This window comes from Pelophylax lessonae (genome assembly GCF_965119305.1).
Source record: "Pelophylax lessonae genome assembly, chromosome: 3".
In the NCBI taxonomy this organism is placed as follows: Eukaryota; Metazoa; Chordata; class Amphibia; order Anura; family Ranidae; genus Pelophylax; species Pelophylax lessonae.
The window spans coordinates 2,049,191-2,077,072 of record NC_138770.1 but is presented as its reverse complement, the minus strand read 5'-3'; the positions used below and the strand labels follow the sequence as shown (position 1 = coordinate 2,077,072).

Here is a 27,882-nt window from a genome sequence, read left to right as displayed (position 1 = left end):
GTACAAAAGTTTTTATTAAAGGAAAAGCATAAACATACATCAGAGCAAGGTATGTACATACAATGGGAAAAATGGAACATATAAAACAGATAGCAGCAAAACAAAATGCAAACATAGGGCGTGAGGTAACATTCAATGCTGTAAACTAGATAGAATTTGTCAGCAAAAATTAGTAAAGCGAATAGTGCAAACAACAACAGGTGGAGCAATCCGAGTTCCATCAATCAGATATAGTCATGGTTGTAGAGTACCAAGCTAAAAGAAGGAGTAACACAGAATAGATAAAGGGAAAAGAAAGGAAAGAAGAAATGAAAAAGGAAGACAAACAAAGAGGGAGAAGACAATAGAAAGAGACAAAGAGAAGAGTGGGGAGGGGAGAGCAGGTCCTGCGGGGCGAGCACTCGGGGGGCATTAAATGGAGAGGAGAGTGGTCTGAAATCTAGAAGGGGCAACATTCAAAATCCAGGGATCCCACACCTTAAGAAATTTGTCATGAGAATCAGAGGCTATAGCGGTCAGTTTTTCATTGATTAGGATATCATTCATACAATTTTTGACCACCTCAAAACGAAGCAACGGGGTCTTCCAGGAGCGGGCTATTGTCAATTTCGTAGCAGTAAACAAATGCTGGGCCAACTGGCGTTGCCTACGGGATAGGTCTGGTATAGGTTTGCATAAAAGCGCCTCATACGGGTCCCTTTTCAAAGTGACCTAAAAAATATTACAGAGCTTTGTTTAGAAAGTTTGGAGACCCCTTGATCTAGAAGAACTCTACAATGAGCTCCAGAACTCTCATGCAAAGGCAAAAAGTTGGGTGACCCTTGGACTGAAGAGTCCGAGCCTGGGAACAGAGAGTTTAAAGTTTCTCTTGGGGAAGAAAAACTCTGGCTTGAGCCATGTTTAGGATGAGACTCAGATATTCCAAGTGATGAGTTGGTTCCAGTACTGAGATCTGAAGGTTCAGGACCCAGTTAAACCTTCGCAATACCAAGACAGTTTTAGCTATGCTATCAGTCAGAATCTAAGCTAATGGAGGTGTTCCAGATGTCCCACAATGGGGATGCCCTGGGAGCACAGCAAGGCTAGCCCCGGGGGCCAGTGCCTTGGTGAACACTCAAAGTGCAAAAGAGAAGATGAAGCAGAGAAGATGAAGCAGAGAAGCTGAAGACTCACAGCAAAGTGGAAGAATTGCTTGTGGGCCAGAAAAAAAAGGAACATTCAAGTATCCATCCTTGATGTCCAAAGTGTTTAGAAAGTCTCATTGATTATACAGGTATTGGCAGGAAGTGTTAGATAAGCGAAATTCTGTATATGATATTGTGCTGACTTTGGATCCAGTTCTATTTCTTCTGGGGTGCGTAGATTCTCCACAATTGGTCATGACCAGGTAGTGGCTATTATGAGATCACTTTTTTACAGTGAGGGTATAAAGTATTTGATCCCCTGCTGATTTTGTACATTTGCCCACTGACAAAAAAATTATCAGTCTATATTTTAATAGTCGGTTTATTTTACCAGTGAGAGACAGAAAAACAACAAAAATGTCCAGAAAAACGCATTTCAAAAAGTTATAAATTGATTTGCATTTTAATGAGTGAAAACCATGACTTGGTACTTGGTGGCAAAAGCCTTGTTTGCACACATCTCAGGAGGGATTTTGTCCCACTCGTCTTTGCAGATTCTATCCAAGTCATTAAGGTTCCAAGGCTGAGGTTGGATAACTCAAACCTTCAGCTCCCTCCATATATTTTCTATGGGATTAAGATCTGGAGACTGGCTAGGCCACTCCAGGACCTTAATGTGCTTCTTGAGCCACTCCTTTGTTGCCTTGGCCGTGTGTTTTGGGTCATTGTCATGCTAGAAATCCCATCATCCATGACCCATTCTCAAAGCCCTGGCTGAGGGAAGGAGGTTCTCATTCAAGATTTGACGGTACATGGCCCCGTCCATTGTCCCTTTTGATGCGATGAAGTGTCCTGTACCCTTTGCAGAAAAACACCCCCAAAGCATTATATTTTCACCCCCATGTTTGACGGTGGGGATGGTGATCTTGGATTCATAGGCAGCATTACTCCTCCTCCAAACATGGTGAGTTGATGCCAAAGAGTTTGATTTTGGTCTCATTTGACCACAACACTTTCCCCCAATTCTCCTCTGAATCATTCAGATGTTCATGAGCAAACTTCAGATGGGCCTGTACATGTGCTTTCTTGAGCAGGGGGACGCTGCAGGATTTCAGGCTTTCACCACTTAGTGTTTTACCAATTGTTTTCTTGGTGATTATGGTCCCAGCTGCCTTGAGATCATTGACAAGATTCTCCTGTGTAGTTCTAGGCTGATTCCCCACCGTTCTCATCATCATTGAAACTTCACGAGGTGAGATCCTGCATGGAGCCCCAGACAGAGGGAGATTGACAGTTATTTTGTGTTTCTTCTATTTGTGAATAATCGCACCAACTGTTGTCACCCTCTCACCAAGCTGCTTGGCGATTCTCTTGCAGTCCATCCCAGCCTTGTGTAGGTCTAGAATCTTGTCCCTGACATCCTTGGACAGCTCTTTGGTTTTGGCCATGGTGGAGAGATTGGACTCTGATTGCTTCTATGGACAGCTGTCTTTTATACAGGTAACAAGCTGAGATTAGGAGCACTCCCTTTAAAGAGAGTGCTCCTAATCTCACCTCGTTACCTGTATAGAAGACACCTGGGAGCTGAAAATCTTGCTGATTCATAGGGGATCAAATACTTATTTCACTCAATAAAATGTAACTTAATTTATAACTTTTTTGAAATGTGTTTTTCTGGATATTTTTGTTGTTTTTCGGTCTCTCACTGTTAAAATAAACTGATCATTAAAATTATAGACTGATCATTTCTTTGTCAGTGGGAAAACATACAAAATCAGCAGGGGGTCAAATACTTTTTTCCCTCATTATAGCCAGTAAGCTGATAGCCCCACGTAAGGTTTCACCCAGTCCTCCTACCGTCGGAGACTGGATCTGGGAAATGGATAAACTAATGTTTGAGGCATATACTCATGCTCAATGTAATGCCTCCCGCAACTTTGAAAAAGAGTTGAAGAAATGGAAGGATGCATCACGTTCCAAATTTTAATTTGAATCCTAACTCTAACGTATAATAAAGGTTGGGTATGTTCTCTCTTATTGGTGGAGAAGGACAGGTCAGGGACAGCCTGGTTTTCAGTGCCAGGTGACTTGGACTGTCCACAGAACGGACCGAATTGTCCCACAATGACACAATGTTGTGTTGTTGGGGACTGGAATGGAACTGGGCAAAAGAAGCTGTCTAGAACAGTGGTCTCCAAACTGCGGCCCAGGGGCCAGATACCCTTTGCTTGCTTTTATCTGGCCCTTGGGGAATGATTTCTCCCACTGACATCAACGATGGGGCGGAATTTCTCCCAATGACACCAGTGATGGGGCACAATTCCTCCCATTGGCACCAAAAAAGAGACCCACTGACACTAACAATGGGGCACAATCCCTCCCATTGACACCAACGATGGGGCACTACGTTACATTAACTGAGAATTGCGCGGTCGTGCAACGCTGTACCCAAATAATATTGATGTCCTTTTTTCCCCACAAATAGAACGTTCTTTTGGTGGTATTTGATCTCCTCTGCGGTTTTTATTTTTGGTGCTATAAACAAAAAAGACGGATGATTTTGATAAAAAAAAAAAAAAACATTTTTTACTTTCTGCTATAAAAAATCCAATAAAAAAATGTAAACAAAATCAAATTTATTCATCAGATTAGACCAATATGTATTCTGCTAAAATTTTTGGTTAAAAAGAAAAATCGCAATAAGTGTTTATTGATTGGTTTGTGCAAAAGTTATCGCTTCTACAAACGATGGGGTATTTTTATAGAATTTTTTGTTTTTTTAATCTTTTTCTAGAAATGGCGGCGATCAGCGACTTATAGCGGGACTGCGATATTGCGGTGGACAAATCGCACAGCTAACTGATACTCTTTTGGGGACCAGTGATACCAATACAGTGAAAAAGATATAAAAGAAATATGCACTGTCACTGTACTAATGGCACTGGCAGGGAAGGGGTTAACATCAGTGGGTGATCAAAGAGGTAAATTTGTTCCTAGGGAGTGCTTACTTACTGTGGGGGGAGGTGCTTTAACTGTGGGAAGGCAGAGATCCGTGTTCATCCTTAGCAGAATCACACAGGAAGCTCGGGTTGCCACCTTTTCTTCAAGCCAAACCCGAACACTTTAGCCACGCACTGCAAAATTTTATTTTTAACCAATTTAATACCGGGCACTTTCACCCCCTTCCTGCCCAGGCCAATTTTCAGCTTTCAGAGCTCTCACATTTTGAATGACAATTGCGCGGTCATGCTACACTGTACCCATATGACATTTGTATTATTTTTTTCACACAAATAGAGCTTTCTTTTGGTGGTATTTAATCACCTCTGGGGTTTTTTATTTCTTACCAAAAAAAAGAAAAAAGACAGAAAATTTTGAAAAAAAAAGTTTTTCTTATTGTCTGTGAGTAAGTTTTGAAAATAAGTCATTTTTCTCCTTCACTGATGTGCACTGATGAGGTGGCACTTATGGGCACTGATGAGCCTTGATGAGGTGGCACGGATGAGGAAGTACTAATATGCCGAACTGATGGGCAATGACGGATGACACTGATGAGTGGCACTCATGGACGCTGATGGGCAGCACAGATTAGCAGGCACTGACTGGCAACACTATGGGCACTGATTGTGGGCACTGATGGTGGGCACTGATGGGCATTGGTTGGAGGGAGATATGGGTACTGTTTTTTTTCCTTACTGTAATCAGGGCACTGATGATCAGTGCCCGGATTACCTCTCCTAGGCTCCCCTTCAAGGAGAAGCCACTGATTGGCTCTCCTCGCCACACACTCTGACAGTGTGAGGCGAAGAGAGCCGATAAACAACACTTCTTCATTTACATGTGACCGGCTGTGATTGGACACAGTCGATCACATGGGTAAAGAGCCAAGTCATTGGCTCTTTTCCTAGATCAGGGTCGCACCCTGTCCAAGCAGCACGGTGCGGCCACAATCGCCGCACTGCGTGCCCCCACTTGCGCACGAGAGAGGCTGTTCTGGTAAGCCGTCATGTAAACGAGAGCCGCACCGCTCCGCCGTCATTTGACGGTGGGTGAGCGGGCGGCAAGTGGTTTAGGGGGAATGCTGTGGACCTCCCACTTACCTCAGAGTTCCCAGAATTCCCCCTTTAATTAGGGTTCCCAAAGCCCCCCTTACATCAGAATCTGCAAGGCACCCCTTAAACCTTACCTTAGTGTACTCACTCACTTGGAGGCACGAGAAAGGGAAGGGAAAGAGGGTGGAGACTTCAGTCATAGACATTGGATGGTGAGCTCACTCACCCGAGGGTCACTCACCCGAGGGTGGAGGCTCAGGCATCGAAGCCTTTCATCCACGATGTATCTGCCAGTTGCTGAGCTTCAAACTTCCAGCCCACACACATCCCTTTCCTGAGGCACAGAATTCCAGGGATTGGAGTGTGGGTGGGCAGACAGAGAGGTAGGGGTGAGAGGAGGAATAGATCAAGCCCTTCTCTCCTGTCTGTGTATGGGGGTGAGGCCGGTGTGCACATCTATGCACTCAGGGGTTGTGGTACTTGAGGAGCCACAGTCCATTCTGAATATGATTTCTGGGTTTCAGGTGGCCTGAAACCCGGACACATGATTCAAAACCCGAACTGTCCAGGTGAATCCTGGACGGATGGCAACCGTACAGGAAGCGCCAGCTAAGTGTGTTATCCTGGTTAAAGGGTTTTAATAGCAAAGGATTAAAACACTCACAAGAGGTAAAATATACAAGTGCTCACCTGGTGTCAGAGTCTCTGGATCCTCCTAGAACCATCCTGCAGGACCGCTGTCATCTGTTCCGGCTGCTGGGCAGAGAGATGGCTGGTTTGGGAGACTGGAGGAGCCCCAAGAAGCCACGCTAACCAGCATGGAAGGCACAGTGGAAATGCAGTCACCGGAAGGATAGGAGGTACAAGACCAGAAGAGAAGCAAGGCTTTCCTCTTGATCTATACAGAGCCAGTCACAAGGACAGCAGCCATATGTGGTCCTGTGCATTCCTTTATTGTACCCCCATAACCAAAGACCAGTGACATTTTCTGGATTACCCTCTACCCTGATCATTGGTATTTTTATATATTTATTGCTGGCTGGACTATATATAATCTTTGTGTGTCACTATCTCCTTTCTCTATTAGTAGAAACACAGGATCTCCATCTTCCTTACTAACAGGACAGCAATCTGCCTTGTTTACACTGGCAGACAACTGTTTTGGCTCTCTAGGGAATGATTGCCAGGTGCCGACGGACACCGTGTCCACCAGACACGCTGATTGGCTCCTGCTGTGTCCAGCGGGAGCTGGGCGGCGGCAGAGCGTATGCCCGCCCCAGACCCAGAAAAGCAGATGTGATTCTGTGCAGAACAGCCGCCCTACCGCAGTACATGTATGGGGTTGGTCAAAGCAGAAAGTCTCCCTGATAAAGAGGCTATGACCTGGTGGATTGCATGCGGAACTCCTGGGCCCAGCTGAGGACATTTAGGGCCTTAAGATTGAAGATGTGGTGGATGTCTCCTTTTGGTTTGGGAACTGTGGACAGAGAAGAACTCCTGGAACTCTTCTGGCCTTAGCTCAGTGAGATAGAGTTTGGAAGACTAATGTCATAGACAGGTTGATAAAAAGTTTAGGGCTTTAGAAAGGGCCTCCAATGGCTGTCAATGTGGTGCCTTCTCCACTCTCCATCTCACTAATAAAACCCCAATGGATGACTCTCTATGAACTGATCACATTCCAATCACCGATCATCTAATCATTGGTAAAAAAGAAGACGCGGCACAGAATATTGTACAAAGAGTTTTTATTGGACAAGATCAGAATAAGCGATTACCACACAGTAATGATATGAATAAAATAAAGCTTAAATCTTTTATAATAGAATTAACAAATGTGTCAAATGTATTAATAATCATACATTGGTTGGACCAATAAAAAGCCGGCTACTTCAATAAATCAAGCACATGTATTGCCATGATTGTCCATCTCTTGCCCCATGTACTCTGATGATTGCCCACTTGTTGCCCCATGTATTGTCATGATTTCCTGCCTGTTGCCACATGTGGGGAGGGATCGGTAAAGGTAGACAGTAGAGTCATGATTTTACCACCCACTTAACCTTAAATGGCAGCCGGATGGGGCTGTACACATGGCACTGCAATTTGTAGCTGCTGCAAACCTCACCCCCCCCCGGTCACATTGGGCAATGGTATTCAACTGAATGGGGTTGTGCCGCAACAGCCCTGATGCATACAGTTGCTGCGTACTGGCGTGGGCTTTACAGGGTTAACATAAGAGCTCCCAGCTGCCTGCCAACCCCACAGCGGGTCAGAGGGCGATGCGGGTGTAAACCAACCCCGAGTGGACTGAGGTGGTTTCACAGCTCCATTCGGGTCTCCGAAGTAGTAACCCGGATGCGGCAGCACAACGTCACGTCCGGGTTATTCAACGTCACGATGGCGGCGAATTCAAACATCTGTCACTATTCAGAAATGCAGATTTCGACATATTGAATAGAGTGAAAGCGGGGGAGGGGGTTGGGGTCTTTTAGACCCCCTATCCCTTCGTAAAGAGTACCTGTCACTGCCTATTACTGTCACATTCCCCCCTCCCCCTCAATAAAGAGTACCTGTCACTGCCTATTACTGTCACATTCCTCCCCTCCCCCCGATCCCTCCATAAAGAGTACCTGTCACTGCCTATTACTGTCACATCCCCCCCCCCCCGATTCCTCCATAAAGAGTACCTGTCACTGCCTATTACTGTCACATTCCCCCCCCCCCCCCCGATCCCTCCATAAAGAGTACCTGTCACTGCCTAATACTGTAACATTGTCCCCTCCCCCACCCCCGATCCCTCCATAAAGAATATCTGTCACTGCCTATTACTGTCACATCCCCCCCCCCAATCCCTCCATAAAGAGTACCTGTCACTCCTATTACTGTCACATTCCCCCCAATCCCTCCATAAAGAGTACCTGTCACTGCCTATTACTGTCACATTCCCCCCCCCCCCGATCCCTCCATAAAGAGTACCTGTCACTCCTATTACTGTCACATTCCCCCCTCCCCCCGATCCTTCCATAAAGAGTACCTGTCACTGCCTATTACTGTCACATTCCCCCCTCCCCCCGATCCTTCCATAAAGAGTACCTGTCACTGCCTAATACTGTAACATTGTCCACTCCCCCACCCCCGATCCCTCCATAAAGAATATCTGTCACTGCCTATTACTGTCACATTTCCCCCCCCCCAATCCCTCCATAAAGAGTACCTGTCACTGCCTACTACTGTCACATTTCCCCCCCCCCCCATCCCTCCATAAAGAGTACCTGTCACTGCCTATTACTGTCACATTTCCCCCCCCCCCCAATCCCTCCATAAAGAGTACCTGTCACTGCCTATTACTGTCGCATTCCTCCCCCCGATCCCTCCATAAAGAGTACCTGTCACTGCCTATTACTGTCACATTCCCCCCGATCCCTCCATAAAGAGTACCTGTCACTGCCTATTACTGTCACATTTCTCCCCTCCCCCCGATCCCTCCATAAAGAGTACCTGTCACTGCCTATTACTGTCACATTCCCCCCGATCCCTCCATAAAGAGTACCTGTCACTGCATATTACTGTCACAAGGGATGTTTATATTCCTTCTCACACCAATAAAAGTCATCAGATTTTTTTTTTTTTTTTACAATTATGCTAAAATTAAAAAGTTAAATAAAAGAAATAGGAAAAAAAATAATTTTTAAGCGCCCCATCGCCGTGAGCTCACGCACAAAAGAAAATACAAACGTAAGTCGCGCCCACAAATGAAAACGGCATTCAAACCACACATGTGAGATATCGCCGCGATCGCCAGAGTGAGAGAAATAATTAAATAAAAAGATCTCCTCTGTAACTCTAAACTGGTAACTGCTTAAAATTTCTAAAGTGTCGTCTATGGAGATTTTTATGTACCGTAGTTTGTCACCATTCTGCGGGTGTGCGCAATTTTATACCGGAACACGTTAGGTATCTATTTACTCGGCGTGACATCATCTTTTACATTATACAAAAAAATTGGGATAATTTTACTGTTTACTTATTTTTAAACGCGGTGAAATTTATTTTTTTTAAAAAAAATGGCGTTGGAAAGACCACTGCGCAAATACCGCGTGACAAAAATATATTGCAACAACCGAAATTTTATTCTCCAGAGTCTTTGCTAAAATATATATATAATGTTTGGGGGTTTTAAGTCATTTTCTAGCTAAAATATTTATTTAACCTGTAAATAATGTGTCAGAAATGGGCTCGGTCCTTAAGGGGTTAAAACATTTCCTGCACTGTGAACATTAACAGGGAAGCTCACCTGTGTGTATTCTCTGATGGCTAAGAAGGTGTCCTTTCTGATTAAAACATTTCCCGCACTCTGAACATGAATAGGGACACTCACCTGTGTGTATTCTCTGATGCGTAAGAAGGTTTCCTTTATGATTAAAGCATTTCCCGCACTCTGAACATGAATAGGGACGCTCACCTGTGTGTATTTTCTGATGCGTAAGAAGGTTTCTTTTATCATTAAAGCATTTCCCGCACTCTGAACATGAATAGGGACGCTCACCTGTGTGTATTCTCTGATGGCTAAGAAGGTTTCCTTTAAGATTAAAGCATTTCCCGCACTGTGAACATGAATAGGGACGCTCACCTGTGTGTGTGCTCTGATGGCTAAGAAGGTGTCCTTTACGATTAAAACATTTCCCGCACTCTGAACATGAATAGGGAAGGTCACCTGTGTGTATTCTCTGATGGCTAAGAAGGCTTACTTTATGATTAAAACATTTCCCGCACTCTGAACATGAATAGGGAAGCTCACCTGTGTGTATTCTCTGATGGCTAAGAAGGCTTCCTTTATGACTAAAGCATTTCCCGCACTCTGAACATGAATAGGGAAGCTCACCTGTGTGTATTCTCTGATGTCTAAGAAGGCTTACTTTCTGATTGAAACATTTCCCGCACTCTGAACATGAATAGGGAAGCTCACCTATGTGTATTCTCTGATGGCTAAGAAGGCTTACTTTATGATTAAAACATTTCCCACACTCTGAACATGAATAGGGACGCTCACCTGTGTGTATTCTCTGATGCGTAAGAAGGTTTCCTTTAATATTAAAGCATTTCCCGCACTCTGAACATGAATAGGGACGCTCACCTGTGTGTAGTCTCTGATGCGTAAGAAGGTTTCTTTTATGATTAAAGCATTTCCCGCACTCTGAACATGAATAGGGACGCTCACCTGTGTGTGTGCTCTGATGGCTAAGAAGGTTTCCTTTAAGATTAAAGCATTTCCCGCACTCTGAACATGAATAGGGACGCTCACCTGTGTGTGTGCTCTGATGGCTAAGAAGGTGTCCTTTACGATTAAAACATTTCCCGCACTCTGAACATGAATAGGGACGCTCACCTGTGTGTATTCTCTGATGGATTAGAAGTGTTTTTTTGTGTTTTAAACATTTCCCGCACTCTGAAAATGACAATGAATTCTCTCCTGTATGGTATAAAGAAGATTCCCTGAGATGAGATGGTTTCCCGCACCCGTCGGCACTGTCAGATATTAGAGGACTATGTGAAGTATCAGGAGATTCCAATGATCTCCTCCAATGGTGAGGTCTGTCATGTATATTATGAGGAACGGGATTTACTTCTTGAGAAGATGCCATGTCATTATCTTCTGTAGTCACATCTTCCTCCGATGTCCTTCTATTCCCACCACAGAGTCCGTCTGTCAGAAGACAAGAAAAATTACCAAGAGTTTTCCACACTCATATACACTGCTCAACACTTTATAATCAGAGTATAGCATCAAGTCAGGGAAACTCCTGGGATATTCATCTGGTCAGTCAAGTAGCAGAGGGGGTTGTTACCAACAGGTGCACTAGATGGGCAACAATGAGACGACCTCCAAAACAGGAATGGTTTTACAGGTGGAGGCCACTGACATTTTCCTACTCATCTTTTCTGAGTGTTTGTCACTAGTTTTGCATTTGGCTGGGGTCAGTGTCACTATTGGTAGCATGAGGCCATACCTGGACCCTATAGAGGTTGCACAGGCAGTCCAACTCCTCCAGGATGGCCCATCAATACGTCCCATTGCCAGAAGGTTTGCTGTGTCTCCCAGCACAGTCTCAGGAGCATGGAGGAGATTCCAGGAGACAGGCAGTTACTCTAGGAGAGCTGGACAGGGCCATAGAAGGTCCTTAACCCATCAGCAGGACCGGTATCGGCTCCTTTGTGCAAGGAGGAACAGGATGAGCACTGCCAGAGCCCTACAAAATGACCTCCAGCAGGACACTGGTGTGAATGTCTCTGACCAAACAATCAGAAACCAACTTCATGAGGGTGGCCTGAGGGCCGACGTCCTCTAGTGGTCCCTGTGCTCACTGCCCGCCACTGTGGAGCTGATTTGGCATTTGCCATTGAACACCAGAATTGGCAGCTCCACCACTGGCACCCTGTGCTTTTCACAGATGAGAGCAGGTTCACCCTGAGCACATGTGACAGACGTGAAAGGGTCTGGAGAAGCCGTGGAGAACATTATGCTGCCTGTAACATCGTTCATCATGACCGGTTGGGTGGTGGGTCAGTGATGGTCTGGGGAGGCGTATCCAAGGAGGGACGCACAGACCTCTACAGGCTAGACAATGGCACCCTGACTGCCATTAGGTATTGGGATGAAATCCTTGGACCCATTGTCAGACCCTATGCTGGTGCAGTGGGTCCTGGGTTCCTCCTGGTGCACAACAATGCCCGGCCTCATGTGGTGAGAGTATGCAGCCAGTTCCTGGAGGATGAAGGAATTGATACCATTGAATGACCCCCACACTCACCTGACCTGAATCCAATAGAACATCTCTGGGACATTCTGTTTCGGTCCATCTGATGCCACCAGGTTGCATCTCAGTCTTTTCAGGAGCTCAGTGATGCCCTGGTCCAGATCCGGGAGGAAATACCCCAGGACACCATCCGTCATCTCATTAGGAGCATGCCCCAACATAGTCAGGCATGCATACAAGCACGTGGGGGCCATACACACTACTGAGGACCATTCTGAGGTCCTGCAATGACATTTCACCAAAATGGACTCGCCTGCTACATCATTTTTTCACTTTGATTTTTGGGGTGTCTTTGAATTCAGCCCTCTGTAGGGTGATAATTTTCATTTCCATCAAACGATGTAGCATCCTTTCCTTCCTAACACATTACCCAGTCCATACCAGTATAGATCCTAACACATTACCCAGTCCATACCAGTATAGATCCTAACACATTACCCAGTCCATACCAGTATAGATCCTAACACATTACCCAGTCCATACCAGTATATATCCTAACACATTACCCAGTCCATACCAGTATAGATCCTAATACATTACCCAGTCCATACCAGTATAGATCCTAACACATTACCCAGTCCATACTAGTATAGATCCTAACACATTACCCAGTCCATACCAGTATAGATCCTAACACGTTACCCAGTCCATACCAGTATAGATCCTAACACGTTACCCAGTCCATACCAGTATAGATCCTAACACGTTACCCAGTCCATACCAGTATAGATCCTAACACGTTACCCAGTCCATACCAGTATAGATCCTAACACGTTACCCAGTCCATACCAGTATAGATCCTAACACATTACCCAGTCCATACCAGTATAGATCCTAACACTTTACCCAGTCCATCTCAGTATAGATCCTAACACATTACCCAGTCCATACCAGTATAGATACTAACACATTATCCAGTCCATACCAGCATAGATCCTAACACATTACCCAGTCCATACCAGAATAGATCCTAACTAGTGTTGAGCGAACACGAACTGTATTATTCGTGTTCGTACCGAATAATTGGATTTTTGTTACCCGAACACGGACCCGAAAAATTTACTGTATGTTCGCGTTTAAAATCCGTGTTCGGTCATTTTATTTCCTGTTTTGTATGTAATGGCGTGCTTTTAATGGCGGGCTTTCAACAGCCAATCAACAAGCGTTTAACTGGTGTGCCTTAAGCCATCCTAGCCATGCCTACTAATGTATTAGTAGCTGTGATTGGCCATCTGAAGCATGTGACCAAGTCTTTATAAGTTCAAGAGACCCAGCGCGCCGCGTCATTCTGCTGTAGTATTAGGGAGAGAGCACACATCATACGTGCTGGCTGCTGATTAGGGACAGACAGTGATTCTGTGAAAAATTGTGTCCGAAAAGAATGCAGGGACAGGTCGGAGTGCAGGCAGGGAAAGTTATTAGAGCATTTTAGGGCCTGGCTGGAGATTAGGCAGGGTCAGTCTACATCGATTTTGCTGTGTGGGGGGTGGTGCAGTGAACGATCTTTTTGCCCTCACTTGAGCCCACTGAGGAGGAGGAGGAGGAGGAGAAGGAGGAGGGAGAAAAAAAAATCTATTTTTATCAGTCAGTAGTGTGCAGCGTTCATCAGCTATATTTTACTAAATTACTACAAGTTAAAAGGGATTTTTTTTTTCCCCCTTCATAGCCTGTTTGCTGCAGTGCTGACTCTGAGCTGACTGTGACATAAGACACTGCTGTTTTCACATGTGCTATTGAGTGATTTTAAATTGTATACACTTTTTTCTATTCCACTATTTAATATACACCCTTTTGGGTTAAAAGAAATTAAATTGTGGCATAGTCTGTACTAATCTATTTAAAAATTCCAAACTTAAAGGGAAATTTTTTTTTTCCCTTCATAGCCTGCTGCAGAGCTGACTGTGACATAAAACATAAGACACTGCTGTGTTCACATGTGCTATTGAAAAATCACCAATTTTATATCATATTTTCTATTCCGCTATTCAATCTACACCCTTTGGGGTAAAAAGAATTAAATTGCGGCATAGTCTGTATCGGTACATGTGAGATACACCTTTCCAATTTTTCGGGGCGCATCTTCCACCGCCGAGGATTGCAGGGTGCTTCAGTTTGCCTCCTGCCTGTTCCGAACTCCTCCTACTCCTCATCCTGCCTTTAGGGTACAAAAAATAGTAATCGGGGCCTAGTCTGGGTCTGTACGTGTGAGATAGATACACCTTTTGATATCATATTTTCTATTCCGCTATTCAATCTACACCCTTTGGGGTAAAAAGAATTAAATTACGGCATAGTCTGTATCGGTACATGTGAGATACACCTTTCCAATTTTTTGGGGCGCATCTTCCACCGCCGAGGATTGCAGGGTGCTTCAGTTTGCCTCCTGCCTGTTCCGAACTCCACCTACTCCTCATCCTGCCTTTAGGGTACAAAAAATAGTAATCGGGGCCTAGTCTGGGTCTGTACGTGTGAGATAGATACACCTTTTGATATCATATTTTCTATTCCGCTATTCAATCTACACCCTTTGGGGTAAAAAGAATTAAATTACGGCATAGTCTGTATCGGTACATGTGAGATACACCTTTCCAATTTTTTGGGGCGCATCTTCCACCGCCGAGGATTGCAGGGTACTTCAGTTTGCCTTCTGCCTGTTCCAAACTCCTCCTACTCCTCATCCTGCCTTTAGGGTACAAAAAATAGTAATCGGGGCATAGTCTGGGTTTGTACGTGTGAGATAGATACACCTTTTGATATCATATTTTCTATTCCGCTATTCAATCTACACCCTTTGGGGTAAAAATAATAAAATTGCAGCATAGTCTGTATCGGTACGTGTGAGATACACCTTTCCAATTTTTGGAGCGCATCTTCCACCGCTGAGGACTGCAGGGTGCTTCAGTTTGCCTCCTGCCTGTTCCGAACTCCTCCTACTCCTCATCCTCATCCTGCCTTTAGGGTACAAAAAATTGTAATCGGGGCCTAGTCTGTGTTTGTACGTGTGAGATATACCGTTTTATACATTTTTTTCTATTCTGCTATTCAATATACACCCTTTAGGGGTGAACAAAAATTAAATTACGGCATAGTCTGTATCGGTACGTGTGAGATACACCTTTTAAATTTGTTTGGCGCATCTCCTTCCACCGCCAAGGATTGCAGGGCGCTTCAGTTTGCCTCCTGTTCCGAACTCCTCCTACTCCTCTTCCTCATCCTCATCCTACCTTTAGGGTACAAAAAATTGTAATCGGGGCCTAGTCTGTGTTTGTACGTGTGAGATCCTTTTTTCTATTCCGCTATTCAATATAAACCCTTTTGGGGTGAAAAAAATTAAATTGCGGCATACTTTGCATATTTGACTGTGAGATACACCTATTGTATTTGTATACTGTTTTTCTATTCCGCTATTTAATAAACACCCTTTTGGGGTAAAAAAAATTAAATTGCGGCATAGTTTGCATATTTGACTGTGAGATACACTCGTGCGATACTGTTGTTGTTTTGTTCCGCTATTCAATAAACACCTTTCTAGGGCAAGATCATAAATTACAGAAATATGAGGAGACCGTCAAATAGGGGCCGTGGCCTGGGTCATGGTGCTGCTGGTAGAGCTCCTGTTGCAAGGAGAGGACGTGGTCGATCTGTGCCAGCTACACGCACAAGTGAAACACCTTTTTCAAGTGTGAGTAGGCAACAGAACCTGCAGCAGTATTTGGTAGGGCATCATGCGCCTCTACAAGTGTTGAGGCCAGAACAAGTAGAGGCGATAGTAGATTGGTTTGCTGCTGACAATGCCTCCAGTTCCTTCACTTTGTCTCCCACCCAGTCTACTGCAGAAAGGTCAGAGTTGGCACCTGCAGCCGAAGTCCAACCATCTTTCACCTCACCCCCTTGCAAATCAGGCAAGCAGTCTGAGCCCCAAGTCATGCAGCAGTCTCTTCTTCTTTTCGATGACTCTGTCAGCAGGGTTTCCCAGGACCTAGTCCTGCCCCAGAAGTGGAAGAGATTGAGTGCAGCGATGCCCAACCACTTATTTCTCAAGATGAGTACATGCAAGGACCATCGCAGCACGTCTCCGATGATGACGAAACGCAGGTGCCAACTGCTGCGGCACTCAGAATTGTGGAGACCGACAAGGAGGGCAGGGGTGAAGACTGGGTGGAAGATGATGTGGAGGACGATGAGGTCCTCGACCCCACATGGAATGAAGGTCATGCAGGTGACCTGAGTAGTTTGGAGGAAGAGGCGGTGGTCGCACAGAGCCACCAGCACAGCAGAAGAGGGAGCAGGGTGCAGAAGCGGAGCGGCCATGCCCTAGACACTACGCCTGCTACTGCCCAACGCAGCAAGGGACCGAGCGCACCAAAGCCAGCTCAAAGGAGTTCTCTAGCGTGGATGTTCTTCAGAAAATGTGCTGATGACAGGACACGAGTGGTTTGCACCCTGTGCAATCAGAGCCTGAAGCGAGGCATAAACCTTCTCAACCTGAGCACAACCTGCATGATCAGGCATCTAAGAGCAAAGCACAAGCTGCAGTGGAGTAGACACCTTCAAAACCATGAAAGGTCTCTTGTTCCTCCTGCTTCCTCTTCTGCTGCAGTCTCGACCTCTTCATCCACCTCTGTAGTGATCCCGGCACCTGCCACCCCCAAACAGACGATCTGTCAGCAACACCACCACCTGGGTCACCAACCATCTCCACAATGTCCCGTGGAAGCGTTCAGCTTTCCATCTCCCAAACACTTCAGAGGAAGAGGAAGTACCCCCCCTACCCACCCGCGGTCCCTGGCCCTGAATGCCAGAATTTCAAAATTCTTGGCCTTTTAAATGCTGTCATTCCGTCTGGTGGAGACGCACAGTTTTAAAAGCCTTATGTCGGTGGCTGTCCCACAGTACGTCGTGCCCAGCCGCCACTTCGTTTCCAGGCAAGCCATCCCTTCCCTGCACAACCAAGTGGGGGAAAAATCAGGTGTGAACTGCGCAACGCCATCTGTGCCAAGGTCCACCTAACTACCGATATGTGGACCAGTAAGCATGGTCAGGGGCGTTATATCTCCCTAACGGCACACTGGGTAAATGCAGTGGCGGATGGGCCTGAGGCGGATAGCAATTTGGCGCATGTCCTTCCACTACCGAGGATTGCAGGGCGCTTCAGTTTGCCTCCTTTTCCTAACTCCTCCTACTCCGCTTCCTCATCCTCTACCGCCTCCTCATCCGGTCAGCGTAACACCTTCACCACCAACTTCAGCACAGCCAGGGGTAAACGACAGCAGGCAGTTTTAAAACTTGCCTGTTTGGGGAAAAAACCACACGCCGCGCAGGAGTTGTGGAGGAGCATGGAACAGCAGACAAATGAGTGGTTTCTGCCAGCGAGCCTCAAGCCCGGCCTGGTGGTGTGCGATAACGAGCGAAATCTCATAGCAGCTCTGGGCCTAGCCGGTTTCACGCACATTCCTTGCCTGGCGCATGTGCTGAATTTGGTGGTGCAGAGGTTCCTTAAAAATTACTCCGATATGTCAGAGCTGCTGCAGAAAGTGCGGGCCGTCTGTGCGCACTTTCTGCGTTCTCACCCTGCTGCTGCTCGCCTGTCAGCGCTGCAGCTTAACTTCGGCCTTCCCGCTCACCACCTCATATGTGACGTGCCCACAAGGTGGAACTCCACATTGCACATGCTGGAAAGACTGTGCGAGCAGCAGCAGGCCATAGTGGAGTTTCAGTTGCAGCACGCACGCGTGAGTCGCTCTGCGGAACAGCACCACTTCACCACCAATAACTGGGCCTCCATGCAAGACCTGTGTGCCTTGTTGCGCTGTTTTGAGTACTCCACCAACATGGCCAGTGCCGATGACGCCGTTGTCAGCTTAACTATCCCACTTCTATGCCTCCTTCAAAAAACGATTCGGGCGATGATGGAAGAGGATGTGGCACAGGATGAGGAGGAGGAGGATGAAGAGGTAACATTTCCAAAGCTTTCAGGACAGTCATTCACAAGTGGCTCCGAGGGTGGGTTCCTGCACACACAAACACAATTGTCCAGCAGGGGCACAGTTCTGAAGGATGAGGAGGATGAGGAGGAGAAGATTGAGGAGGAGATGGAACCATGTTCACAGCAGGGTGGCACCCAGGCCAGCTCATGGCCATCACTGGTGCGTGGCTGGGGGGATACAGAGGACACGGACGATACACCTCCCACAGAGGACAGCCTTTCGTTGCCTCTGGGCAGCCTGGCACACATGAGCGATTACATGCTGCAGTGTCTCCACAAGGACCGCCGAGTTGCCCACATTCTAACTTGTGCTGATTACTGGGTGGCCACGCTGCTGGATCCCCGTTACAAGGACAACGTACCGTCCTTAATTCACTCACTGGAGCGTGATCGCAAGATGCGCGAGTACAAGCGCACGCTGGTAGACGCGATGCTGCTGGCATTCCCACCTGACAGCGGGGCCACAGTGGAAGCACAAGGCCAAGGCAGAGGAGGAGGAGGAAGAGGTCGCCAATGCAACCAGGGCACCGCCAGCACCTCAGAAGGCAGGGTTAGCATGGCCGAAATGTGGAAAAGCTTTGTCAGCACGCCACAACAAACAGCAACACCAGCAGCTCATATGGAACGTCTTAGCAGGAGGCAGCATTTCACCAACATGGTGGAGCAGTATGTGTGCACACGCCTACATGTAGTGAATGACGGGTCTGCCCCCTTCAACTTCTGGGTCTCCAAATTGGGCACATGGCCTGAGCTTGCCCTTTACGCCTTGGAGGTGCTGGCGTGCCCTGCAGCCAGTGTATTATCTGAACGTGTATTTAGCACGGCTGGGGGCGTTATCACAGACAAACGCAGCCGCCTGTCCAGACACAATGTGGACAAGCTCATGTTCATTTAAATGAACCAGGCATGGATCCCACGGGACTTTTCCGTACCTTGTGCAGAATAGAGATGGATACCGACCTTACCCAGCCATTGTTATATTTTTGATCTTTCTCACTCTTTTGGGGTGTACCCTAATTTAAAATGACTGAAAAAAAGCAGTGTTGGCTACCTCGTCCTCCTCCACCGCCGCTTCCACCTACACCGCCACATCCACCACCACCTCAACCTCCCTCCTACTCCATATGGGCCTCGTCCTTCACAGATGAAGAAAATTGTTTTATTTTTCAGTTTTTTTTGTTGTTTTAAGTTATTTCCCTATCCACATTTGTTTGCAGAGCACTTGCCATGCTCTTAACTACGTTTTGCTGCCATTTGCAGCACTCTAGCCCTTCCCATTGGTGTTTTAGAGCCATTTTAGTGCCTGAAAGTTCAGGTCCCCATTGACTTCCATGGGGTACGGTGTCCGAGTAAAGTTCGGAAAAAGTCCGGGACACGGACCCGGACTTTTTTTTCAAGTTCGGCCGAACCCGCCAAACAAGGACATCCAGGTGTCCGCTCAACTCTAATCCTAATGCATTACCCAGTCCATAACAGTATAGATCCTAACACATTACCCAGTCCATACCAGTATAAATCCTAGCACATTAGCCAGTCCATACCAGTATAGATCCTAAAGCATTACCCAGTCCATACCAGTATGGATCATAACGCATTACCCAGTCCATACCAGTATAGATCATAACGCATTACCCAGTACATACCAGTATCTAGGTCCTGAGTCTACGGAAGCAGCTGGCAACACTGAGAAGAATCTCCATACTGAAGCAGAGCTGGGAACGTCCCCCTTAGGTACAGACAGGGGCCAGCACAGAGGAGGGCGGAGATACAAGGGTGCAGGCATCAGAGCAGAGTAGTTGGGTGACAGTTAGGAAGGGTAGAAGAGAACAAGGCACTTGTCATACTCTCACCACATGAGGACGGGCATTGTCGAGCACCTGGGCTGGATCACTCCAAAAATACGCCCTGTTGCATGATGTTGGGGAAACCAGTCAGGGACCAGCATTGCTGGAGCAGAGTGACGCCCAGGGCCGGACTGGGAATACAATTCAGCCCTGAAAATAATTTCATACCAGCCCCATAGCATTATTATACCAGACTAACAGCATAACGCCATTATTTTCATGTTCATAATAGGGAAAACCATGAGTTTTAAAGCACATTTGAAGAGTGTATTATATATATATATACAGTGGGTACGGAAAGTATTCAGACCCCCTTAAATTTTTCACTCTTTGTTATATTGCAGCCATTTGCTAAAATCATTTAAGTTCATTCTTCTTCCTCATGAATGTACACATAGCACCCCATACTGACAGAAAAACACAGAATTGTTGACATTGTTGCAGATTTATTAAAAAAGAAAAACTGAAATATCACATGGTCCTAAGTATTCAGACCCTTTGCTGTGACACTCATATATTTAACTCAGGTGCTTTCCACTTCTTCTGATCATCCTTGAGATGGTTCTACACCTTCATTTGAGTCCAGCTGTGTTTGATTATACTGATTGGACTTGATTAGGAAAGCCACACACCTGTCTATATAAGACCTTCCAGATCACAATGCATGTCAGAGCAAATGAGAATCATGAGGTCAAAGGAACTGCCTGAAGAGCTCAGAGACAGAATTGTGGCATGGCACAGATCTGGCCAAGGTTACAAAAAGATTTCTGCTGCACTTAAGGTTCCTAAGAGCACAGTGGCCTCCATAATCCTCAAATGGAAGACGTTTGGGATGACCAGAACCCTTCCTAGAGCTGGCCCTCCGGCCAAACTGAGCTATCGGGGGAGAAGAGCCTTGGTGAGAGAGGTAAAGAAGAACCCAAAGATCACTGTGGCTGAGCTCCAGAGATGCAGTCAGGAGATGGGAGAAAGTTGCAGAAAGTCAACCATCACTGCAGCCCTCCACCAGTCGGGGCTTTATGGCAGAGTGGCCCGACGGAAGCCTCTCCTCAGTGTAAGACACATGAAAGCCCGCAGGAGTTTGCTAAAAAACACCTGAAGGACTCCAAGATGGTGAGAAATAAGATTCTCTGGTCTGATGAGACCAAAATAGAACTTTTTGGCCTTAATTCTAAGCGGTATGTATGGAGAAAACCAGGCACTGCTCATCACCTGTCCAATACAGTCCCAACAGTGAAGCATTGTGGTGGCAGCATCATGCTGTGGGGGTGTTTTTCAGTTGCAGGGACAGGACGACTGGTTGCAATCGAGGGAAAGATGAATGCAGCCAAGTACAGGGATATCCTGGACAAAAACCTTCTCCAGAGTGCTCTGGACCTCAGACTGGGCCGAAGGTTTACCTTCCAACAAGACAATGACCCTAAGCACACAGCTAAAATAACAAAGGAGTGGCTTCACAACAACTCCGTGACTGTTCTTGAATGGCCCAGCCAGAGCCCTGACTTAAACCCAATTGAGCATCTCTGGAGAGACCTAAAAATGGCTGTCCACCAACGTTTACCATCCAACCTGACAGAACTGGAGAGGATCTGCAAGGAGGAATGGCAGAGGATCCCCAAATCCAGGTGTGAAAGACTTGTTGCATCTTTCCCAAAAAGACTCCTGGCTGTATTAGATCAAAAGGGGGCTTCTACTAAATACTGAGCAAAGGGTCTGAATACTTAGGACCATGTGATATTTTAGTTTTTCTTTTTTAATAAATCTGCAACAATGTCAACAATTCTGTGTTTTTCTGTCAGTATGGGGTGCTATGTGTACATTCATGAGGAAGAAGAATGAACTTAAATGATTTTAGCAAATGGCTGCAATATAACAAAGAGTGAAAAATTTAAGGGGGTCTGAATACTTTCCGTACCCACTGTATATATATATATATATATATATATATATATATAGATAGATAGATAGATAGATAGATAGATAGATAGATAGATAGATAGATAGATAGATAGATAGATATAGATAAGACAGATATAAAAGCCCATAGGACTTTATATATATATATAAGAGCAAACTCCTTTCCAGGCTCCCTCTCTGAGACTGCAGACACGATAAAAGACAAGAGATGGTCAGAGGCTGCGGACAAGTTAAAGTTACAGGAGATGGTCAGAGGTTGCGGACATGGTACAGGAGATGTCATGGGCTGCGCACATGGTACAGGAAATGTCATGGGCTGCGCACATGGTACAGGAGATATCATGGGCTGCAGACATGGTACAGGAGATGTCATGGGCTGCGGACATGGTACAGGAGATGTCATGGTCTGCGGACATGGTACAGGAGATGTCATGGGCTGTGCACATGGTACAGGAGATATCATGGGCTGCAGACATGGTACAAGAGATGTCATGGGCTGCGGACATGGTACAGGAGATGTCATGGTCTGCGGACATGGTACAGGAGATGTCATGGGCTGCAGACATGGTACAGGAGATGCCATGGGCTGCGGACATGGTACAGGAGATGTCATGGGCTGCAGACATGGTACAGGAGATGCCATGGGCTGCGGACATGGTACAGGAGATGTCATGGGCTGCGCACATGGTACAGGAGATGTCATGGGCTGCGCACATGGTACAGGAGATGTCATGGGCTGCGCACATGGTACAGGAGATGTCATGGGCTGTGGACATTGTACAGGAGATGTCATGGGCTGCGCACATGGTACAGGAGATGTCATAGGCTGCGGAAATGGTACAGGAGATATCATGGGCTGCAGACATGGTACAGGAGATGTCATGGGCTGCGGACATGGTACAGGAGATGTCATGGGCTGCGGACATGGTACAGGAGATGTCATGGGCTGCGGACATGGTACAGGAGAGGTCATGGGCTGCAGACATGGTACAGGAGATGTCATGGGCTGCGCACATGGTACAGGAGATGTCATGGGTTGCACACATGGTACAGGAGATGTCATGGGCTGCAGACATGGTACAGGAGATGTCATGGGCTGCAGACATGGTACAGGAGATGTCATGGGCTGCGGACATGGTACAGGAGAGGTCATGGGCTGCAGACATTGTAGAGGAGATGTCATGGGCTGCGCACATGGTACAGGAGATGTCATGGGCTTCGCACATGGTACAGGAGATGTCATAGGCTGCAGACATGGTACAGGAGATGTCATGGGCTGCAGACATGGTATAGGAGATGTCATGGGCTGCGGACATGGTACAGGAGATGTCATAGGCTTCAGACATGGTACAGGAGATGTCATGGGCTGCGCACATGGTACAGGAGATGTCATGGGCTGCGGACATTGTACAGGAGGGGGTCAGAGGCTGCGTACATGGTACAGGAGATATCATGGGCTGTGCACAAGGTACAGGAGATGGCATGGGCTGTGCACATGGTTGTAATGTTCTGGTACCTATGGTACCCTTATTCTATAATTTCTCCTTACCAAATTGCATCCCATCTTCTTATACATGAGAAGCATACACCTTTAAGAGCGATGACATCATTGCCGAGCGCCGCTATGAGCGGCTACTTCAATCGCCGGCTTGCTCTCACTCATCGCTCGTTCAAACCCACATGTTCACCCCATCTTCTACTGTGAAGTCGGAGCTGCTGACCTTCCCTCTTGCTGAACTGACGCCGGAACCTTGTCGCTGATCCGTATCTCGCTACGGGATCATCTCTTGTTCTCTGGACATTAGTGCTACTAACTATCTAAGTGATAAGTACCCCACAGGGGATTCCTTACTAACCGATCTCCTACTGTCATCTGCTAGTATTACCTGGACTATCTATCTATCTATTCCATACCATCTGCATAGATTGCTAGCTCTTGGGACTACCTTGAACTATCCTTGCACTAGGTTACTCTGTCTAAGTATACTCCATCTGTGTCCTCTTACCATCTGCACTATACTAGACATCAGAACCTATCTGCATTACCATCATCTGCAACTCTCCTATACTACTCCTAGTAATCACCCTACAAACCTGTCTCTCATCTATACAATCTCATATGTTCTGTCCCTCCATTAAACATCTGATTGAGTATATGTATATTGCATAAACAGGCTGTACACCGTGATGAAGTCCTGAGAGTTGGATAGGTTTATTCAACATTATCTCTGCAAGACTGCTGAGTGTGATAATTCTGCAGCTGAAAATCCATCTATTAACAAAAACGCATGAATGTTACACATTGAACGAGCCTTAAAAAAAAAATATGGATTCAGCAGAATTACCCACTCATGTACGTCAGTTAAAACAGCAAGTAGATGCATTGATCCTTGCTCTTGCAGAGGTACAAAACGAAAATCAGACCTTGAGACAGCAGGTTGGCCGTCTCACACAGCTTACTGCTACTCAGCCCCGTGAGCCTAAGATAAACCCTCCTATAGTGTTTTCTGGTGATCGGTGCAAGTTTCGTGAATTTAAAAACGCATGTCGTTTACTTTTTCTGTTAAAACCTTTAACCTACACTACTGAGCAAATTAAAGTTTGCACCACCATCTCTTATTTAACGGGTGAACCCCGGGCCTGGGCAGACGCCCTCTTTGAAAAGGATGATCCACTCCTTAATTCTTACCCTCTATTTCTAGCACAACTCGCTAGCTTATATGAAGACCCCAATAAGCAAAGTACCGCTGATACCCAGTTACGGGCCTTGAAACAAGGAAGGAGACCCGCTGAAGATTTCGTGGCAAATTTTAAAAGATGGTCACCTGATTCAGGGTGGAACGACACATCTTTGAAAACGCAGTTTAGACTCGGCCTGTCTGAGGCCGTTAAAGACGAGCTCGCCCGAGCGGATTTACCTGGCACTCTAGAAGGACTGATACAGACCAGTATCAATATTGACAGACGACTACGAGAAAGAAAGGCTGAGAAGATGGGCTCACCATTTTCCAGCCCTTCCCAGACGTTGCCTGTTGACCCTACTCCTATGGAGGTAGGAATGAGACGCCCACCTTTGACCCTTCCTGAACGTGCCAGAAGGAAGACCGAACATCTTTGCATGTACTGCGCATCCCCGAATCATTTGATAAACGGCTGTCCCCTTGTCCGCAGGAAGGAGGGTGAGTGTACAAATGTCCTGTTAGGCGGACTCACAACTTCCTTTTCTAATCCTTACCTTTTTGTTCATTTAACATTGCAGTGGGACCAAACTAGGATCACCACCCAGGCCATGATCGACACAGGATCTTGTGGAAACTACATTGACATTTGTTTTGTCTCCCTTAATAAAATACCTATTGTTTCTAAACCCAAACCTGTTTCCGTTTTATTAACGGCACCCCCCTATCCTCTGGTCCTATCACCAGTCAGACACAGGCACTCCTTGTAACTGCTGAAGAGTGTCATGTGGAGACAACCACCTTTGATGTGTTAACATCACCACATTTCCCAATCATTTTGGGACTCCCCTGGTTACACTTACATCAACCAATTATCAATTGGAAAACGAGAACGCTAGCCTTCTCTTCTCACTATTGTGAAACAAAGTGTAATCTTCCCACACATAATAGGATCCTGTCAGTAGTGTCGGATGACATTATACCCAAGTGTTATCAGGACTTATCGGAGGTTTTCCTGGAAAAAAACGCTCAAATGCTACCTCCTCATAGGGACTATGATTGTTGCATCGATCTAATCCCTAATAGCAAGTTGCCCTTCGGACATGTTTATCCTCTCTCACAGGATGAACTCTCTCATCTTAAGGAGTACCTGGATGAGAACCTAGCAAAAGGATTCATCCGACCTTCTACTTCCTCAACTGCTGCTGGACTCTTCTTTGTCCGCAATAAGGATTCTAGCCTTAGGCCTATCATTGATTTCAGACAATTAAATGCCATTACAATAAAGGATCGTTATCCTTTGCCTCTTATTCCTGAACTTATCGAACAGGTGCGTGGAGCTTCTCTTTTCTCAAAATTAGATCTAAAAGGGGCATACAATTTAATTCGAATCCGTAAAGGTGATGAATGGAAGACGGCATTCAGAACCAGATACGGACTGTTTGAGTACCTTGTAATGCCTTTCGGGCTATGTAATGCTCCCGCAGCCTTCCAACGGTTTATAAATGAGATATTCAGAGACTTGCTTGATGTTTGTGTTGTAGTATATTTGGACGATATACTTATCTATTCTCATTCCTTATCTGAGCACATAAAACATGTGAGACTTGTGTTATCAAGACTACTTGCACATAGCTTATATGTTAAATCAAAAAAATGTTTGTTCCATAAGGAGGAGGTACTATTCCTAGGATATATTATATCAAAAAATGGAATCAAAATGGACATGAGCAAAATATCCTGCATTCTAGAGTGGCCTGTGCCAACCACTCGCAAAGCATTGCAAAGGTTCCTAGGATTTTCCAACTATTATAGGAAATTCATTAAAAACTTTTCTGCGATTGTAAAACCCCTCACACAACTTACAAGCACGAAGAAACCATTTAACTGGTCAAAAGAAGCAGATAAAGCGTTCTGTCTACTGAAATCAACCTTCACTACTGCCCCCATACTATGCCATCCAGACCCATCCCTTCAATACATCTTGGAGGTAGATGCGTCAAATATGGCAGTAGGAGCAGTTCTCTCACAACGACCAACAAACACCTCACCTCTTTACCCAGTTGCTTTCTTCTCAAAGTCATTAAGCAGCCCCGAGGTGAACTACCCAGTAGGAGAGAAGGAGCTATTAGCCATAAAACTGGCATTGGAGAATTGGCGACATCTACTTGAGGGCACTCAATTGCCAATTCTGATATATACCGATCACAAAAACCTTCAATACCTTCAGACTAATAGAACTCTTTCCCACCGACAGGTTCGGTGGTCGTTATTCTTTCTGAGATTTAATTTTTTAGTGACTTATACACCCGCAGACAAAAATAAAAAAGCGGATGCACTTTCACGACTAACCGAGAAGGATTCTATCGAAGTTCCCTCAGTTCCTATATTACCACTTGAACGTATTATCGGTGTCATTCGTTCCCTAAAGGAAGAAATTTTGCACAGCATAGGACTAGACTCACCTCCACCACAACTAACTACCGACGCAGAAGGCTTTCTCTATTACAATGATAAATTATACATACCCCCTACTAAGCGAACCAAGATCTTGGAATTGTCGCATGACGTACTTATGGCAGGACATATGGGTATGACTAAAACCTTAAATCTGCTTACTAGGCAGTTTTGGTGGCCAGACATGAAGACAACTGTAAAAAAGTTTGTTTCATCTTGTGATATCTGTGCAAGGTCTAAAATCGACAACACGAAACCATCGGGGCTACTTTGTAGTTTACCGATACCCCAGGTTCCGTGGGAAGTGGTATCCTTAGATTTCATAGTGGAATTACCACCTTCCAAAGGATTCAACACCATCTTGGTATCAGTGGACCACCTGACCAAGATGGCACATTTTACTCCTATTCGAAAACTACCTTCATCCAAACAAACAGCGGAATTACTTGTGAAACATGTCTTTAAGTTACATGGTATTCCAAAAACACTGCTGTCTGACCGTGGTTCACAATTTATCTCAAAGTTTTGGTTAGCTCTATGTCAGATACTAAGAATAGAGCGTAAACTTACTTCTGGATACCACCCCCAAACCAACGGACAGACAGAAAGAGTTAACCAGTGCATTGAACAGTATCTGCGTTGCTATACTTCGTATATACAGGACGATTGGGCAGATCTCCTCCCACTGGCGGAGTTCGCCTATAACAACGCGACTCATAGCACTACTAAACAAAGTCCATTTTACCTAAATTACGGGTTTCATCCCACACTCCTTCCACCACGTATCTTGCCATCCAGTAATCCAGTGGCGTCTGATTATCTTGCCCAGATAAAGGATTCTCTGGGATTACTCAACAATACTATATCACATGCTCATAGCCAACAAAAGAGGTACTACGACCTTCGTAGGAAACCCTCTCCCCAATATACCATCGGGGATCTTGTTTGGCTTTCTGCAAAAAATCTGAGATTAAAAATCCCTAGTAAAAAACTTGGACCGCTATTTCTG

General features: G+C 45.8%; 3 protein-coding genes and 1 pseudogene across 4 annotated transcripts in view; 1 reads left to right on the top strand and 3 right to left on the bottom strand.

Annotated features, from left to right (window-relative positions):
- Positions 1-27,882, top strand: part of LOC309549119 (uncharacterized protein) — a 2,919,967-nt gene that overhangs the window by 1,330,917 nt on the left and 1,561,168 nt on the right. The gene's annotated exons all lie outside the window — the stretch shown is intronic.
- The window catches only part of LOC309549117 (uncharacterized protein), a 4,285,597-nt gene that overhangs the window by 2,807,208 nt on the left and 1,450,507 nt on the right, over positions 1-27,882 (bottom strand).
- The window catches only part of LOC309549129 (gastrula zinc finger protein XlCGF53.1-like), a 49,385-nt gene that overhangs the window by 5,320 nt on the left and 16,183 nt on the right, over positions 1-27,882 (bottom strand). The window lies entirely within an intron of this gene.
- The window catches only part of LOC309548662, a 43,851-nt pseudogene that overhangs the window by 15,422 nt on the left and 547 nt on the right, over positions 1-27,882 (bottom strand). Inside the window, exon 2 of the transcript in view lies at positions 9,478-10,622. The product of the transcript in view is annotated as an uncharacterized misc_RNA (transcript). The remainder of the gene's footprint in view (positions 1-9,477; positions 10,623-27,882) is intronic.